The sequence below is a fragment of the Triticum aestivum genome, chromosome 2A, assembly GCF_018294505.1.
Source record: "Triticum aestivum cultivar Chinese Spring chromosome 2A, IWGSC CS RefSeq v2.1, whole genome shotgun sequence".
NCBI lineage: Eukaryota > Viridiplantae > Streptophyta > Magnoliopsida > Poales > Poaceae > Triticum > Triticum aestivum.
This window is the reverse complement of record NC_057797.1, coordinates 625,475,826-625,496,494: the sequence shown is the minus strand read 5'-3', so window position 1 is coordinate 625,496,494 and position 20,669 is coordinate 625,475,826.

Sequence of the window (20,669 nt, the reverse complement as noted above, 5' to 3'; positions counted from 1 at the left end):
CCATGATCTTGCGTGTGCGTAGGAATTTTTTTGAAATTACTACGTTCCCCAACAGTGCCATCCAAGCCTAGGTTTTATATGTTGATGTTATATGCACGAGTAGAACACAAGTGAGTTTTGGGCGATATAAGTCATACTAATTACCAGCATGTCATACTTTGGTTCGGCGGTATTGTTGGATGAAGCGGCCCGGACCGACATTACGCGTACGCTTACGCGAGACCGGTTCTCCCGACGTGCTTTGCACATAGGTGGCTTGCGGGTGACAGTTTCTCCAACTTTTGTTGAACCGAGTGTGGCTACGCCTGGTCCTTGTGAAGGTTAAACAGCACCAACTTGACAAACTATCATTGTGGTTTTGATGCGTAGGTAAGATTGGTTATTGCTTAAGCCCATAGCAGCCACGTAAAACTTGCAACAACAAAGTAGAGGACGTCTAACTTGTTTTTGCAGGGCATGTTGTGATGTGATATGGTCAAGACATGATGCTAAATTTTATTGTATGAGATGATCATGTTTTGTAACCGAGTTGTCGGCAATTGGCAGGAGCCATATGGTTGTCGCTTTATTGCATGCAATGCAATCGCGCTGTAATGCTTTACTTTATCACTAAGCAGTAGCGATAGTCATGGAAGCATAAGATTGGCGAGACGACAACGATGCTACGATGGAGATCAAGGTGTCGCGCCGGTGACGATGGTGATCACGACGGTGCTTCGAAGATGGAGATCACAAGCACAAGATGATGATGGCCATATCATATCACTTATATTGATTGCATGTGATGTTTATCTTTTATGCATCTTATCTTGCTTTGATTGACGGTAGCATTATAAGATGATCTCTCACTAATTATCAAGAAGTGTTCTCCCTGAGTATGCACCATTGCGAAAGTTCTTCGTGCTGAGACACCACGTGATGATTGGGTGTGATAGGCTCTAGGTTCAAATACAACGGGTGCAAAACAGTTGCACACGCGGAATACTCAGGTTATACTTGACGAGCCAAGCATATACAGATATGGCCTCGGAACACGGAGACCGAAAGGTCGAGCATGAATCATATAGTAGATATGATCAACATAGTGATGTTCACCAATGAAACTACTCCATCTCACGTGATGATCGGACATGGTTTAGTTGATTTGGATCACGTAATCACTTAGAGGATTAGAGGGATATCTATCTAAGTGGGAGTTCTTTAAGTAAATTAATTGAACCTAAATTTATCATGAAACTTAGTACCTGATAGTATCTTGCTTGTTTATGCTTCATTGTAGATAGATGGCTCGTGCTGTTGTTCCATTGAATTTTAATGTGTTCCTTGAGAAAGCAAAGTTGAAAGATGATGGTAGCAATTACACGGACTGGGTCCATAACTTGAGGATTATCCTCATTGCTGCACAGAAGAATTACGTCCTGGAAGCACCGCTGGGTGCCAGGCCTGCTGCTGGAGCAACACCAAATGTTGTGAATGTCTGGCATAGCAAAGCTGATGACTACTCGATAGTTCAGTGTGCCATGCTTTATGGCTTAGAATCGGGACTTCAACGACGTTTTGAACGTCATGGAGCATATGAGATGTTCCAGGAGTTGAAGTTAATATTTCAAGCAAATGCCCGGATTGAGAGATATGAAGTCTCTAATAAGTTCTATAGCTGCAAGATGGAGGAGAACAGTTCTGTCAGTGAGCATATACTCAAAATGTCTGGGTATAATAATCACTTGATTCAATTGGGAGTTAATCTTCCAGATGATTGCGTCATTGACAGAATTCTCCAATCACTGCCACCAAGCTACAAGAGCTTCGTGATGAACTATAATATGCAAGGGATGAATAAGACTATTCCCGAGCTCTTCGCAATGCATAAAGCTGCGGAGGTAGAAATCAAGAAGGAGCATCAAGTGTTGATGGTCAACAAGACCACTAGTTTCAAGAAAATGGGCAAAGGGAAGAAGAAGGGGAACTTCAAAAAGAACGGCAAGCAAGTTGCTACTCAAGAGAAGAAACCCAAACCTGGACCTAAAGCCTGAAACTGAGTGCTTCTACTGCAAGCAGACTGGTCACTAGAAGCGGAACTGCCCCAAGTATTTGGCGGATAAGAAGGATGGCAAGGTGAACAAAGGTATATGTGATATACATGTTATTGATGTGTACCTTACTAATGCTCGCAGTAGCACCTGGGTATTTTATACTGGTTCTGTTGCTAATATTTGCAACTCGAAACAGGGACTACGGATTAAGCGAAGATTGGCTAAGGACGAGGTGACGATGCGCGTGGGAAACGGTTCCAAAGTCGATGTGATCGCAGTCGGCATGCTACCTCTACATCTACCTTCGGGATTAATATTAGACCTAAATAATTGTTATTTGGTGCCAGCGTTAAGCATGAACATTATATCTGGATCTTGTTTGATGCGAGACGGTTATTCATTTAAATCTAAGAATAATGGTTGTTCTATTTATATGAGTAATATCTTTTATGGTCATGCACCCTTAAAGAGTGGTCTATTTTTATTGAATCTCGATAGTAGTGACACACATATTCATAGTGTTGAAGCCAAAAGATGCAGAGTTGATAATGATAGTGCAACTTATTTGTGGCACTGTCATTTAGGTCATATCGGTGTAAAGCGCATGAAGAAACTCCATACTGATGGACTTTTGGAACCACTTGATTATGAATCACTTGGTACTTGTGAACCGTGCCTCATGGGCAAGATGACTAAAACACCATTCTCCGGTACTATGGAGAGAGCAACGGATTTATTGGAAATCATACATATAGATGTATGTGGTCCGATGAATATTGAGGCTCGTGGCGGATATCCTTATTTTCTCACCTTCACAGATGACTTAAGCAGATATGGGTATATCTACTTAATGAAACATAAATCTGAAACATTTGAAAAGTTCAAAGAATTTCAGAGTGAAGTTGAAAATCATCGTAACAAGAAAATAAAGTTTCTATGATCTGATCATGGAGGAGAATATTTGAGTTACGAGTTTGGTGTACATTTGAAAAATTGTGGAATAGTTTCGCAACTCACGCCACCCGGAACACCACAGCGTAATGGTGTGTCCGAACGTCGTAATCGTACTTTACTAGATATGGTGCGATCTATGATGTCTCTTACTGATTTACCGCTATCATTTTGGGGACACGCTCTAGAGACGGCCGCATTCACGTTAAATAGGGCACCATCAAAATCCATTGAGACGATGCCTTATGAACTGTGGTTTGGCAAGAAACCAAAGTTGTCATTCCTGAAAGTTTGGGGCTGCGATGCTTATGTGAAAAAGCTTCAACCTGATAAGCTCGAACCCAAATCGGAGAAATGTTTCTTCATAGGATATCCAAAGGAAACTATTGGATACACCTTCTATCACAGATCCGAAGGCAAAACTTTTGTTGCTAAGTTCGGAAACTTTCTAGAGAAGGAGTTTCTCTCGAAAGAAGTGAGTGGGAGGAAAGTAGAACTTGACGAGGTAACTGTACCTGCTCCCTTATTGGAAAGTAGTGCATCACAGAAAACTGTTTCTGTGACACCTACACCAGTTAGTGAGGAAGCTAATGATGATGATCATGAAGCTTCAGAACAAGATACTACTGAACCTCGTAGATCAACCAGAGTGAGATCCGCGCAAGAGTGGTACGGTAATCCTGTTCTGGAAGTCATGCTACTAGATCATGATGAACCTACGAACTATGAAGAAGCGATGGTGAGCCCAGATTCTGCAAAATGGCTTGAAGCCATGAAATCTAGATGGGATCCATGTATGAGAACAAAGTATGGACTTTGGTTGACTTGCCTGATAATCGGCAAGCAATTGAGAATTAATGGATCTTTAAGAAGAAGACTGGCGCTGACGGTAATATTACTGTCTACAAAGCTCGACTTGTTGCAAAAGGTTTTCGGCAAGTTCAAGGGATTGACTACGATGAGACCTCACCCGTAGCGATGCTTAAGTCTGTCCGAATCATGTTAGCAATTGCCGCATTTTATGATTATGAAATTTGGCAGATGGATGTCAAAACTGCATTCTTGAATGGATTTCTGGAAGAAGAGTTGTATATGATGCAACCATAAGGTTTTGTCGATCCAAAGGGAGCTAACAAAGTGTGCAAGCTCCAGCGATCCATTTATGGACTGGTGCAAGCCTCTCGGAGTTGGAATAAACGCTTTGATAGTGTGATCAAAGCATTTGGTTTTATACAGACTTTTGGAGAAGCCTGTATTTACAAGAAAGTGAGTGGGAGCTCTGTAGCATTTCTGATATTATATGTAGATGACATATTACTAATTGGAAATGATATAGAATTTCTGGATAGCATAAAGGGATACTTGAATAAGAGTTTTTCAATGAAAGACCTCGGTGAAGCTGCTTACATATTAGGCATTAAGATCTATAGAGATAGATCAAGACGCTTAATTGGACTTTCACAAAGCACATACCTTGACAAAGTTTTGAAGAAGTTCAAAATGGATCAAGCAAAGAAAGGGTTCTTGCCTGTGTTACAAGGTGTGAAGTTGAGTAAGACTCAATGCCCGACCACTGTAGAAGATAGAGAGAATATGAAAGATGTTCCCTATGCTTCAGCCATAGGCTCTATCATGTATGCAATGCTGTGTACCAGACCTGATGTGTGCCTTGTTATAAGTCTAGCTGGGAGGTACCAAAGTAATCCAGGAGTGGATCACTGGACAGCGGTCAAGAACATCCTGAAATACCTGAAAAGGACTAAGGATATGTTTCTCATATATGGAGGTGACAAAGAGGTCATCGTAAAAGGTTACGTTGATGCAAGCTTTGACACTGATCCGGACGATTCTAAATCACAAACCGGATACATGTTTACATTAAACGGTGGAGCTGTCAGTTGGTGTAGTTCTAAACAAAGCGTTGTAGCGGGATCTACATGTGAAGCGGAGTACATAGCTGCTTCGGAAGCAGCAATTGAAGGAGTCTGGATGAAGGAGTTCATATCCGATCGAGGTGCCATACCTAGTGCATCGAGTCCAATGAAAATCTTTTGTGACAATACTGGTGCAATTGCCTTGGGAAAGGAATCCAGATTTCACAAGAGAACCAAGCACATCAAGAGACGCTTCAATTCCATCCGGGGTCTAGTCCAGGTGGGAGACATAGAGATTTGCAAGATACATACGGATCTGAATGTTGCAGACCCGTTGACTAAGCCTCTTCCACGAGCAAAACATGATCAGCACCAAGGCTCCATGGGTGTTAGAATCATTACTGTGTAATACTAGATTATTGACTCTAGTGCAAGTGGGAGACTGAAGGAAATATGCCCTAGAGGCAATAATAAAGTTATTATTTATTTCCTTATATCATGATAAATGTTTATTATTCATGCTAGAATTGTATTAACCGGAAACATAATACATGTGTGAATACATAGACAAACAGAGTGTCACTAGTATGCCTCTACTTGACTAGCTCGTTAATCAAAGATGGTTATGTTTCCTAACCATGAACAAGGAGTTGTTATTTGATTAACGAGATCACATCATTAGGTGAATGATCTGATTGACATGACCCATTCCATTAGCTTAGCACTCGATCGTTTAGTATGTTGCTATTGCTTTCTTCATGACTTATACATGTTCCTATGACTATGAGATTATGCAACTCCCGTTTGCCGGAGGAACACTTTGTGTGCTACCAAATGTCACAACGTAAATGGGTGATTATAAAGGTTCTCTACAGGTGTCTCCAAAGGTACATGTTGGGTTGGCGTATTTCGAGATTAGGATTTGTCACTCCGATTGTCGGAGAGGTATCTCTGGGCCCACTCGGTAATGCACATCACATAAGCCTTGCAAGCATTGCCACTAAAGAGTTAGTTGCGAGATGATGTATTACAGAACGAGTAAAGAGACTTGCTGGTAACGAGATTGAACTAGGTATTGAGATACCGACGATCGAATCTCGGGCAAGTAACATACCGATGACAAAGGGAACAACGTATGTTGTTATGCGGTCTGACTGATAAAGATCTTCATAGAATATGTAGGAGCCAATATGAGCATCTAGGTTCCACTATTGGTTATTGACCGGAGACATGTCTCGGTCATGTCTACATTGTTCTCGAACCCGTAGGGTCTGCACGCTTAAGGTTTCGATGACAGTTATATTATGAGTTTATGAGTTTTGATGTACCGAAGTTAGTTCGGAGTCCCGGATGTGATCACGGACATGACGAGGAGTCTCGAAATGGTCGAGACATAAAGATTGATATATTGGACGGCTATATTCGGACACTGGAAGTGTTCCGGGTGATTTCGGAGAAAACCGGAGAGCCGGAGGGTTACCGGAACCCTCCCCCCCGGAGAAGTAATGGGCCATATGGGCCTTAGTGGAGAAAGAGAGGGGCAGCCAGAGGTGGGCTGCGCGCCTCCTCCCCCTGGTCCGAATTGGACTAGGAGAGGGGGGCGGCACCCCCCTTTCCCTCTCCCTCCCCACCTCTTTCCCCCTCCTAGTAGGAGTCCTACTCCTACTAGGAGGAGGACTCCTCCTGGCGCGCCTATAGGGGCCGGCCGGCCTCCTCCCCTTGCTCCTTTATATACGGGGGCAGGGGGGCACCCCTAGACACACAAGTTGATCTTCGTGATTGTTCCTTAGCCGTGTGCGGTGCCCCCCTCCACCATATTCCACCTCGGTCATATTGTAGCGGTGCTTAGGTGAAGCCCTGCGACGGTAGTACATCAAGATCATCACCATGTCGTCGTGCTGACGGAACTCTTCCCTGACACTTTGCTGGATCGGAGTCCGGGGATCGTCATCGAGCTGAACATGTGCTAGAACTCGGAGGTGCCATAGTTTTGGTACTTGATCGGTCGGGCCGTGGAGACGTACGACTACATCAACCAAACGCTTCTGTTGTCGATCTACAAGGGTACGTAGATCACACTCTCCCCTCTCGTTGCTATGCATCACCATGATCTTGCATGTGCGTAGGAATTTTTTTGAAATTACTACGTTCCCCAACACACGGACCCAGTCCACATCATTGCTAATATCATCTTTCAACTTAGTTTTCTCTAGGAACATGTTAAAATTCAGGGGAACGGTAGCTCGGGCCATTGATCTACAACATGGATATGCAAAACTTTAAGACTATGTTCATGATAAATTAAGTTCAATTAATCAAATTACTAAAGAACTCCCACTTAAATAGACATCCCTCAAGTCATCTAAGTGATACATGATTCAAATCAACTAACCCATGTTTGATCATCACGTGAGATGGGGTAGTCATCAATGGTGAACACTCTATGTTGATCATATCTACTATATGACTCACGTTCGACCTTTCGGTCTCCAGTGTTCCGAGACCATGTCTGTACATGCTAGGCTCATTAAGTTTAACCCAAGTATTCTGCATGTGCAAAACTGTCTTACACCCATTGTATGTGAACGTAGAGTCTATCACACCCGATCATCACGTGGTGTCTCAAAACGATGAACCGTAGCAACGATGCATACTTAGGGAGAACACTTTTATATTCAAATTAAGTGAAGGGATCATCTTATAATTCTACCACCGTTCTAAGCAAAATAATATGCATAAAATATAAACATCACATGCAATCAAAATATGTGACATGATATGGCCATCATCTTGTGCTTTTGATCTCCATCTCCAAAGCATTGTCATGATCTCCATCATCACCGGCTTGACACCCTGATCTCCGTCATAGCGTTCCATCAAGTTTGTTGTTTTAACCTTTTCGAGGACCGGGCATAGTCAAATTCGATTCAACTAAAGTAGGAGAAACACACACCCGCCAGCCACCTTTATGCAAAACTAGTTGCATGTATGTCGGTGGAACCGGTCTCATGTGCATGGACATGTAAGGTTGGTCTGGGCCACTTCATCCCACAATACAGCCGAATCAAAATAAGACGTTGGTGGTAAGAAGTATGACTATCACCGCCCACAACCCCTTTGTGTTCTACTCATGCATATCATTGATACGTCTCCAATGTATCTGTAATTTTTGATTGTACCATGCTATTATATTATCCATCTAGGATGTTTTATAAGCATTTATATGCTATTTTATATGATTTTTGGGACTAACCTATTAACCTAGAGCCCAGTGCCAGTTTCTGGTTTTTCCTTGTTTTCGAGTTTTACAAAAAAGAATACCAAATGGAGTCCAATTGACCTGCCAATTTTTGTGGATTTTTTATGAACCAAAAGAAGCCCCCGAAGTAAAAGAGTTGGGCCAGAAGAGTCCCGAGCCATCCACGAGGGTGGAGGGCGCGCCCTACCCCCCTAGGCTCGCCCCTATCTCGTGGATGACTCAGAGACCCCCCACCCCACCCCACCGGCGTGAGACCGATGCAAAAAATTCCTATAAATACAGAAACCCCCAAAACAAAACCTAGATCAAGAGTTCCGCCGCTGCAAGCCTCTGTAGCCACTAAAAACCAATCGGGACCCTGTTCCGGCACCCTACCGGAGGGGGATCCATCACCGTTGGCCATCTTCATCATCTCGGCGCTCTCCATGACAAGGAGGGAGTAGTTCAACCTCAGGGTTGAGGGTATGTACCAATAGCTATGTGTTTGGTCTCTCTCTCTCTCTCTCTCTCTCTCTCTCTCGTATTCTTGATATGGCACGATCTTGGTATATCGCGAGCTTTGCTATTATAGTTGGATCTTATGATGTTTCTCCCCCTCCACATTCTAGTAATGGATTGAGTTTTCCCTTTGAAGTTATCTTATCGGATTGAGTCTTTAAGGATTTGAGAACACTTGGTGTATGTCTTGCATGTGCTTATCTGTGGTGACAATGGGATATTCATGTGATCTACTTGATGTATGTTTTGGTGATCAACTTGCGGGTTCAGTGACCTTGTGAACTTATGCATAGGGGTTGGCACACGTTTTCGCCTTGACTCTCCGGTAGAAACTTTGGGGCACTCTTTGAAGTTCTTTGTGTTGGTTTGAATAGATGAATCTGAGATTGTGTGATGCATATCGTATAATCATACCCACGGATACTTGAGGTGACATTGGAGTATCTAGGTGACATTAGGGTTTTGGTTGATTTGTGTCTTAAGGTGTTATTCTAGTACGAACTCTAGGGCTGTTTGTGACACTTATAGGAATAGTCCAATGGATTGATCGGAAAGAATAACTTTGAGGTGGTTTCGTACCCTACAGTAATCTCTTCGTTTGTTCTCCGCTATTAGTGACTTTGGAGTGACTCTTTGTTGCATGTTGAGGGATAGTTATATGATCCAATTATGTTATTATTGTCAAGAGAACTTGCACTAGTGAAAGTATGAACCCTAGGCCTTGTTTCAACGCATTGCAATACCGTTTGTGCTCACTTTTATCATTAGTTACCTTGCTGTTTTTATATTTTCAGATTACAAAAACCCTATATCTACCATCCATATTGCACTTGTATCACCATCTCTTCGCTGAACTAGTGCACATATACAATTTACCATTGTATTCGGTGTGTTGGGGACACAAGAGACTCCTTGTTATTTGGTTGCAGGGTTGTTTGAGAGAGACCATCTTCATCCTACGCCTCCCACGGATTGATAAACCTTAGGTCATCCACTTGAGGGAAATTTGCTACTGTCCTACAAACCTCTGCACTTGGACGCCCAACAATGTCTACAATAAGAAGGTTGTTTAGTAGACATCAAGATCTTTTCTGGCGCCGTTGCCGGGGAGGTTAGCGCTTGAAGGTATATCTTTAGATCTTGTAATCGAATCTTTTTGTTTCTTGTTTTATCACTAGTTTAGTCTATAAAAGAAAACTACAAAAAATGGAATTGAGGGTGCCTCATATGCTTCATCTTTTTAATATCTGTCTTGAAAATGATGGAAAGGAAAATTGTGCCCAAGTGCTAGAAGAAGAATGCATTAAAATGTTTGGTACTAAATCTTTGAATGATGAGCATGATTGCAATGTTGTTAGTACGAACTCTTTGAATATCCATAGTACTAATGATGATTGCACTAGTCACGATGAAAATGTCTCTTATAAGCATGTCAATTTTTGTGGAGTGCATACAGTTTGCAAGTACACACCAAATAGGGAAGATAGATTTTCAAGAGGCATAAGTATTTAGAAACTAAATGGTTACAAGAAAGGCTAGATGTTTGTGCTGAAAATTTAAATTTTCTTAGCCATCCTTTTGAACTTTGCAATGAACATGGTCATTTAAATATTCAATGCAAATTGTTTCATGATCGAATCGTGTCCAAATATTGTGATGACTTGATTTACCTTGCACATCATAATGAACTTAGTTTGCTTGTGGGTTATGAAGAAATGAAACGTATAACTAAGGATCTTCCAGAATTTGTCCTTGATAAAGTTCTTGATTTTGATCTGGAGGAAATTTATATGTATTATGCGGTGAATAGCATTGAAAATCCTTATGTTGTCAATTACATGAAGACAAGAAAACAGATAGAAGATGAAGAGAATACTAATGAAAGGGAAGAGACTTCCCAATATCCTCCTATTCTTTCTTATGATGAATCAGGTAACGAGGAGGAGCCTTCTATTCAACCAATCTCATTAATAAGGAGCTCCAAAAAGAGGGTTAAACCCATACTTAATGTGAAGAAGAAAAATAAAATACGGAGAAGTAAAGGTAAAAAGGTATTCCTCCCAAATGATGTTGCTCCTATTACTCATTATGATGATGATAATTACTATACTATTGGTGCTATCCATACTATTAATTATGAGAGTGATTATGCTTATGATATGCAAAGGCCCAAGCTTGGGGATGCTATCTTTGATGAGAATGACATGTTTGAGAATTTATTTGCTGCAATTAATGTTCGTCCCAAGCTTGGGGATGCTATGTTTAATGAAGATGATATTTTTAGCCTCCCAAGTTTTGATGAGCAAATTTATTATGATGATAGCATGCCTCCTGTTTATGATGATTATATTGAGAAAGTGAGGTTGGAGGAGTGTCAACTTTAGGAAGTAATGATCCCACTATTTTGGAGGATGTTGAATCTTATTGTGATAATTATTAAAGTGGATTTGGAGAGGTCGTGACTTTATTTAGTAATGATTCCACTATCTTGGAAGAGGTTTGAATTGATTATGATGAGAACAAAGTTGCTACTTATGATGATTATTGTGATGAGACTTATGTTATAAAAAGTAGTGATGCTTATATTTACAAAACTTGTCATGATTATGATTACCCTTTTCCTGAACATTACTCTTTTAATGTGGAAACAATTTATAGTATTCGAGTTACTTATGATACTCCCACTATTCCGAATGAGAAGAATTTTGCTTATGTGGAGAGTAATAAAAATTCTATGCTTGTGGCTCATGAAAAGAATGCTTTATGTGATAGTTATATGGTTGACTTCATTCATGATGCTACTGAAAATTATTATGAGGGAGGAATATATGCTTGTAAGAATGGCAATAATATCAAGTTCCCTCTCTATGTGCTTAAAGTTTTGAAGTTATGCTTGTTTTGCTTTCCTATGCTAGTTGATTCTTGTTCCCATAAATTGTTTGCTCACAAAATCCCTATGCATAGGAAGTGGGTTAGACTTAAATGTTCTAGTCATATTCTTCATGATGCTTTCTTTATGTTTCAATTCTTATCTTTTATGTGAGCATCATTGAAATCATCATGCCTAGCTAGGGGCGTTAAACGATAGCGCTTGTTGGGAAGCAACCCAATTTTATTTTTTCTCTTTACTTTTTGTTCCTATTTAGTAATAAATAATTCATCTAGCCTCTGTTATGATTGTGTTTTTTATGTTTTAATTAGTGTTTGTGCCAAGTAAAGCCTTTAGGATCTTCTTGGGTGATTATTGTTTGATCTTGCTAATAAAAACAGAAAGTATGCGCTCACAAAAGTAATTTTCATTTTTTACCAGAGAGCGATAAAATACCAATTACACTGCAGTGGATCAATATACAAATTGCCCTGGTCTTCCGAATTTTTCATAATTTTTGGAGTTACAGAAGTATTCGAAATGTCTAGATTACTACAAACTGTTCTGTTTTTGACAGATTCTATTTTCATTGTGTTGTTTGCTTATTTTGATGAATGTATGAGTAGTATCGGAGGGTATGAACCATAGAGAAGTTGGAATACAGTAGATATTACACCAATATAAATAAAGAATGAGTTCACAACAGTACCAAAAGTGGTGATTTTATTTTCTTATACTAACGGAGCTTACGAGTTTTTTGTTGAGTTTTGTGTTGTGAAGTTTTCAAGTTTTGGGTAAAGATTCGATGGACTATGGAATAAGGAGTGGCAAGAGCCTAAGCTTGGGGATTCCCAAGAGACCCCAAGGTAATATTCAAGGACAATCAAGAGCCAAAGCTTGGGGATGCCCCGGATGGCATCCCCTCTTTCGTCTTCGTTCATCGGTAACTTTACTTGGAGCTACATTTTTATTCACCACATGATATGTGTTTTGCTTGGAGCGTCATTTTATTTTATTTTGTTTTGCTTGATGTTTGAATAATATCCCAAGATCTGAAATTCTTAAATGTTAGAGAGTCCTCACATAGTTGTATAATTATTCAACTACTCATTGATCTTCACTTATATCTTTCGGAGTAGTTTGTCATTTTCTCTAGTGCTTAACTTATATGTTTTTAGAGCACGACTATAATTTTATTTTGAAGAAATTATTGAACTATCATGCTTCACTTATATAATTTTGAGAGTCTCTAAACAACATGGTAATTTGCTTTGGTTACGAATTTAGTCCTAATTGATAGGCATCCAAGAGGGATATATTAAAAACTTTCATATAAAGTGCATTGAATACAATGAGAAGTTCAATTCCTTATGATTGTTTTGAGATATGAAGATGGTGATATTAAAGTCATGCTAGTAGATTAATTGTGAATTTGAGAAATACTTGTGTTGAGGTTTGCAAGTCCCGTAGCATGCACGTATGGTAACCGTTGTGTAACAAATTTGAAGCATGAGGTGTTTCTTTGATTGTCTTCCTTATGAGTGGCGGTCGGGGACGAGCGATGGTCTTTTCCTACCAATCTATCCCCCTAGGAGCATGCGCTTAGTGCTTGGTTTTGATGACTTGTAGATTTTTGCAATAAGTATGTGAGTTGTTTATGACTAATGTTGAGTCCATGGATTATACGCACTCTCACCCTTCCACCGTTGCTAGCCTCTCTAGTACCGCGCAACTTTCGGCGGTACCATAAACCCACCATTTACCTTCCTCAAAACAGCCACCATACCGAGATATATTGCCATGCAACTTTCCACCGTTCCGTTTATTATGACACGCTTCATCATTGTCATATTGCTTCGCATGATCATGTAGTTGACATCGTATTTGCGGCAAAGCCACCATTCATAATTTTTTTCATACATGTCACTCTTGATTCATTGCACATCCAGGTACACCGCCGGAGGCACTCATATAGAGTCATATTTTGTTCTAAGTATCGAGTTGTAATTCTTGAGTTGTAAGTAAATAAAAGTGTGATGATCTTCATTATTAGAGCATTGTCCCATGTGAGGAAATAAAAAACGAGAAAGGCAAAAAAAAAAGAAGGCCCAAAAAAACAAAACAAAAAACAAAAAAGAGAGAAAAAGAGAGAAGGGGCAATGCTACTATCCTTTTACCACACTTGTGCTTCAAAGTAGCACCATGATCTTCATAATAGAGAGTCTCCTATGTTGTCACTTTCATATACTAGTGCGAATTTTTCATTATAGAACTTGGCTTGTATATTCCAACGATGGGCTTCCTCAAATGCCCTATGTCTTCATGAGCAAGAAAGTTGGATGCACACCCACTTAGTTCCTTTTTGAGCTTTCATACACCTATAGCTCTAGTGCATCCGTTGCATGGCAATCTCTACTCACTCACATTGATATTTATTGATGGGCATCTCCATAGCCCGTTGATATGCCTAGTTAATGTGAGACTATCTTCCTCCTTTTTGTCTTCTCCACAACCACCACTCTATTTCACCTATAGTGCTATGTCCATGGCTCAAGCTCATGTATTGCGTGAAAGTTGAAAAAGTTTGAGAATACTGAAGTATGAAACAATTGCTTGGCTTGTCATCGGGGTTGCGCATGATCTGAATATTTTGTGTGACGAAGATGGAGCATAGCCAAACTATATGATTTTGTAGGATGAACTTTCTTTGGCCATGTTATTTTGAGAAGACATGATTACTTTGTTAGTATGCTCGAAGTATTACTATTTTTATGTCAATATTAAACTTTTTTCTTGAATCTTATGGATCTGAATATTCTTGCCACAATAAAGAAGATTACATTGAGAAATATGTTAGGTAGCATTCCACATCAAAAATTCTGTTTTTATCATTTACCTCCTCGAGGACGAGCAGGAATTAAGCTTGGGGATGCTTGATACGTCTCCAACGTATCTATAACTTTTTATTGTTCCATGCTATTCTATTATCCATCTAGGATGTTTTATTTGCTATTTTATATGATTTTTGGGACAAACCTATTAACCTAGAGCCCAGTGCCAGTTTCTGTTTTTTCCTTTTTTGAGTTTTACAAAAAAAGGAATACCAAACGGAGTCCAATTGACCTGCCAATTTTTGTGGATTTTTTATGGACCAAAAGAAGCCCCCGAAGTAAAAGAGTTGGGCCAGAAGAGTCCCGAGCCATCCACGAGGGTGGAGGGTACACCCTACCCCCTGGGCTCGCCCACCATATCTCGTGGATGACTCGGAGACCCCCCTGACGTGAGACTGATGCCAAAAATTCCTATAAATACAGACACCACGAATAGAAACCTAAATCGAGAGTTCCGCCGCCGCAAGCCTCTATAGCCACCAAAAACCAATCGGGACCCTGTTCCGGCACCCTACCGGAGGGGGGATCCATCACAGGTGACCATCTTCATCATCTCGGTGCTCTCCATGACGAGGAGGGAGTAGTTCACCCTCGGGGCTGAGGGTATGTACCAGCAGCTATGTGTTTGATCTCTCTCTCACGTTCTTGATATGGCACGATCTTGATGTATCGCGAGCTTTGCTATTATAGTTGGATCTTATGGTGTTTCTCCCCCTCTACCTTCTTGTAATGGATTGAGTTTTCCCTTTGAAGTTATCTTATTGGATTGAGTCTTTAAGGATTTGAGAACACTTGATGTATGTCTTGCATGTGCTTTTGTGGTGACAATGGGATATTCACGTGATCTATTTGATATATGTTTTGGTGATCAACTTGCGGGTTCAGTGACCTTGTGAACTTATGCATAGGGGTTGGCATATGTTTGCGTCTTGACTCTCCGGTAGAAACTTTGGGGCACTCTTTGAAGTTCTTTGTGTTAGTTTGGATAGATGAATCTGAGATTATGTGATGCATATCGTATAATCATACCCGCGGATACTTGAGGTGACATTGGAGTATCTAGGTGACATTAGGGTTTTGGTTGATTTGTGTCGTAAGGTGTTATCCTAGTATGAACTCTAGGGCTGTTTGTGACACTTATAGGGATAGTCCAATGGACTGATCGGAAAGAATAACTTTGAGGTTGTTTCATACCCTACAATAATCTCTTCGTTTGTTCTCTGCTATTGGTGACTTTGGAGTGACTCTTTGTTGCATATTGAGGGATAGTTATATGATCCAATTATGTTATTATTGTTGAGAGAACTTGCACTAGTGAAAGTATGAACCCTAGGCCTTGTTTCAACGCATAGAAATACCATTTGTGCTCACTTTTATCATTAGTTACCTTGCTGTTTTTATATTTTTAGATTACAAAAACCTATATCTACCATCCATATTGCACTTGTATCACCATCTCTTCGCCAAACTAGTGCACCTGTACAATTTACCATTGTAGTTGGGGATAGAAGAGACTCTTTGTTATTTGGTTGCAGGGTTGTTTGAGAGAGACCATCTTCATCCTATGCCTCCCATGGATTGATAAACCTCAGGTCATCCACTTGAGGGAAATTTGCTACTATCCTACAAATGTTTGCGTTTGGAGGCCCAACAATGTCTACAAGAAGAAGGTTGTGTAGTGGACATCAATCATCTACGCACAGACCTGGCTCTGATGCCACTGTTGGGAATCGTTGCATGGAAAACAAAAAATTCTACGCACATGCAATGATCTACCATGGAGATGCATAGAAACGAGAGGGGGAGAGTTTGTCGACGTACCCTCATAGACCGTAAGTGGAAGTGTTTGTTAACGCAGTTGATATAGTCGAACTTTCTTCGCGCTTCAACCGATCTAGTATCGAATGCATGGCACCTCTGCGTTCTGCACATGTTCAGCTCGGTGACGTCCTCTGCCTTCTTGATCCTGCAAGACGGCGAGGTAGTATATGAGTTCCGGCTGCATGACGACATGCTGACGGTGATGGTGATGTGATCCCCGCAGGGCTTCGCCTAAGCACTACGAAAATATGACCGAGGGAGTAAACAGTGGACGGGGGCGCTGCACACGGCTAAGACAATGTTGTTGTGTGCTAGGCGCCCCCCTCCCACATATAGGTGGGAGGGAGGGCGAAGCAGCCAAATGGGGCACCCAAGTAGGAGGAATCCTACTTGGGGTCCCTCCCAAGCCGCTCCCATCCCCTGCCTTATATAGTTGCGGGGGAAAGGCAGGGGAGGGTGCCCCTTTCCTTTCTCACTTGAGGAGGGAACGGAAGCAGGGCCCACCCCTCCCCTTTCCGTCCCCTAGGGCCTGCTATCCAAAGAATGGGCGCACCACGGGCTGGTCTGTCGCCCCCTTTGGCCCATTTGGCCCATACACTTACCGGGGGTGTCCGGAACCCCTTTCGGTGACCCAATGACTACCCAATGCACTCTGAAACTCTTCTGGTGTCCAAATATCATCATCCTATATATCAATCTTTACCTCTCAACCATTTCGAGACTCGTCGTCATGTTTGTGATCTCCTTCGGGACACCGAACAACATTCGGTTACCAAATCACATAACTCATATAACACTATATCGTCAACGAACGTTAAGCGTGCGGACCCTACGGGTTCGAGAACTATGTAGACATGACCGAGACACCTTTCCGGTCAATAACCAATAGCGGAACCTGGATGCCCATATTGGCTCCTACACATTCTACGAAGATCTTTATCGGTCGAACCTTATGACAACACACATAATTCCCTTTGTCCATCGGTATGTTACTTGCCCGAGATTTGATCGTCGGTATCTTCATACCTAGTTCAATCTCGTTACCGGCAAGTTTCTTTACTCGTTCAGTAATACATCATCCTGCAACTAACTCATTAGTCACTTTGCTTGCAACGCTTCTTATGATGTGTATTACCGAGAGGGCCCAAAGATACCTCTCAGATACTTGGAGTGACAAATCCTAATCTCGATCTATGCCAACTTAACAAACACCTACGGAGATACCTGTAGAGCATATTTATGATCACGAGTTACATTGTGACGTTTGATAGCACACAACGTGTAACATCCCAAATTTCAATTTGGAATGTTATACACTAGATCATCATTGCATATCATATTTTATTTGCATTTTGGTTGATCCTAGAAAATTCTACGCAACTCAATGACCCTTGAAGAGAGTTGGGGATTTCGTTATTTTCATATTTGAGTTTTCTCAAATTTTGAAAATATGATCATTTGAGTTCATCCTGTGCGGCTTGATTTTAGAAGCCGAGGAAATTTTATTTCGGGATTTTTGGAGTCCGTTTAGTATTCCTTTTGTTTTTTATTTCTGAGCGTAATTTTTTTTAAAAGAGTCCGAACCGACCTTGGGCCATAACCGGCCAGGACTCCGCCTAGCCGGGCCCTTTATATAGCGCCCCGAGGCTCGAGGCCAGCCCAAGTCACCGCCGGCCCCGAACCCTAACCCTAGCGCGCCGCCGCCGCCGCGGAGGTAGATCTCGCCGCTGTTTTTTTTTGAAAACCGATCGGTTTTCCGTCAGTTTTGTTTGGTTTTTTTCGTTTCGGTTTGTTTAAATAGATCAGTTTTTCCAGTTTATTTAATTAGCGAGCGTTCGTCCGTTCGTTTGTTTTAACGAACGTTCGTCATTTTTCTTTTTCTCGGATTAAATCCATGATTTTTCTGATCGTGATTCCTGATCCGTTTTTCGTTCTAGTCTAACTTTTCGCTCGTTTATCGGAATCAGGCGATTCAAGCGCCTGGAGTTTCGTTTCGAAACCCTCTTTCTGTTTAACCAACTCAAACAAGTTTTTTCCACTCTAAAAATTGCCCTAGATCCAGAATAGTAAATGAAGCATGTTTCTTTTGCCGTTTGTCTTTTGTTGCTTCGTTCGATTTGATCTCTTTTTGCCAACCGGAGTTCTTAAGTTGAACTTGCTGGTTAGATATTTTATTTGAGTTTTACCTGTGCATTAGTTGAGTACTTATTGTATGCTTGTTTGTTTGCGATAGAGTACCCGGAGTGCGCCGCTTGCTACTTCGAATCGCTAGGTTTCGCGGATCATCAGCAAGGCAAGTAACACTTTGATCATACCTCCTACTACCCAGTTTTATTGCATTAGATCAATCCTCACACATTGCATGATTATGATCTAATTAAATTGTGGGCTTGGGAAGTAGATGAGGTAGTACCTATTACCTGTTATTATCCAACCTTTGGGAGTTACTTCTACGTTTGCTTATTATGCCATGCTATGCTAGTAGACGTGGATTGGGTGAGTGAATCCATGATAGATGTGAGATGGTTAAATTAATGGTTTATCTAAGGTGGCAACTTAAATACACATCTGGGTGGATTGAGGCACCTGGGTATTCCAGCGATTGCCTGTTTTTCTTTTGGACCGCCACCCAGGCTCAAAGGGATCATGAGATTATTCATGCTAGAAACTTCCGTGTGCAGCCACAAGCTACTATGGGCTCTAGCATAGTTGATTAAGTTGTGCAAACTCTTAAAGTGGTATACTAGCAGATGTAGGGGAAAGTAGGTGTAACGGTCTACCAGATCGTAAGGTGCTAGCGCTTCTGAAAGATTATGTCTCGGTCATCCGTTTCTCAAACACCATGTAGTGCGAGAAACCAAACAGAGGCGATCGAGTCTTGTGGGGAAAAGTGCGCAAACCACTGCAGAGTGTATAAACTAATCATGGTTAGCCGTGTCTCCGGTTATGGACATCTTGAGTATCTAGTACTTGGATTATCATGTGAATCTCATCATGTTACTCTAAAATTAATTTTGTTGGGTTATGTTTAATGATGATGCTTAATTGGGATTGAGAATGTTGTCAACCATTCTCAATGTTTAACAACTACCATGATAGTTAAATAAAATCTATTCCTTTGCAGTAGGGAAAAATTGGCTTTACGCAAAACTGTAACCATAGAGCTTTCCACCAGCCAAATATGCATATAGAATAGCCTATTTCATTCCATTACTCTCTATGTGTTACTTTGCCAGCATATTCCATGTGCTGACCCGTTTCGGGCTGCAACGTTAATGTTGCAGACTTTTCAGACGATGATTAAGGTGCCTTTAGGTCGTGGTTCTATACTCAGTGATGCCGTTGGAGTTGATGGACTCACTTATCTTCCAAGCCTTCCGCTGTTATCGTTGTTAGATGGCCTCGAGCCATATTTATTGTAATAAGTTCTCTTTTGAGACACTCGATGTAATAAGTGTGTGATTGCTACTCTGTTATAAATCCTTCAAGTACTGTGTGGTGTCAGCATTACTGATCCAGGGATGACACCTGAGCACAGAGATTGGACCGTTTGAGGTCCGGTCGCTACAAGATGGTATCAGAGCACACGCTGACTGTAGGACACGGCCACTAAGCTAAAAGACCTAGATCACTACTCACTCTCTTCTCTTTCCGACTTCTCATCTTTTCTACTCTTTTAGGATGGCGTATGCAAGGAACAAGTTCACGCAACCGGATGAAGATACACCCTTTAGACATCACTTGAAGGAAGTCACTAGATACGTGAACATAGTAGTACCAAGCTTCACCGAAACCTACAACGCCACTTTACCTGAAGAGGAGCGCTGGATGATTCAAGTTCGAGTTCCAGGAAGTACGTTCATGCCAGTCACTAAGCCTATAGAGTTTTCTTTTGATGCACCAACCTGGAGTCTAGGAAAGAGCATGGCAGCTCACATCGCCATGGGACGCATTGGAGAAGTCTACCGCCATGATCTCAAGGATACTATCTACCAGATTTGTGGGCGCCGAGATGAGCACTGGGAGATGATCAGTACTAGGAAGGATAGATCAATCGCAGCTTTTATCCAGGAGTTAAACCAGCACATTCGACGTCAGGAGAACCAGATGTGCGCCGACATGATAGATCTGAAGAAGGCAAGGACAATAATCAAGGAACTGGAGGAAGAACTCAAGGCTACACGTGAAGATTATGAAGAGGAAATCGAAGTATTAGTGGACAAGAATGCCGATTTAACTATGAAGATTGGAATATTCATGGGAGGCCCTACACCAGTAGAAGAAGACGAAGAACCCAAGGAGATTCGCCCGGAAGACTACATCATCATCGACGACACCGACTCAGATCCAGATGATAGCGATGATGACTATGTTGATGAAGCTGGAGCAGATATAATGGAGTCTGCAACCGAAGAATATTTCTAGTAGACCACCCCAATAGTAGTAGTAGTCCACCATGTAAATATAGTATTC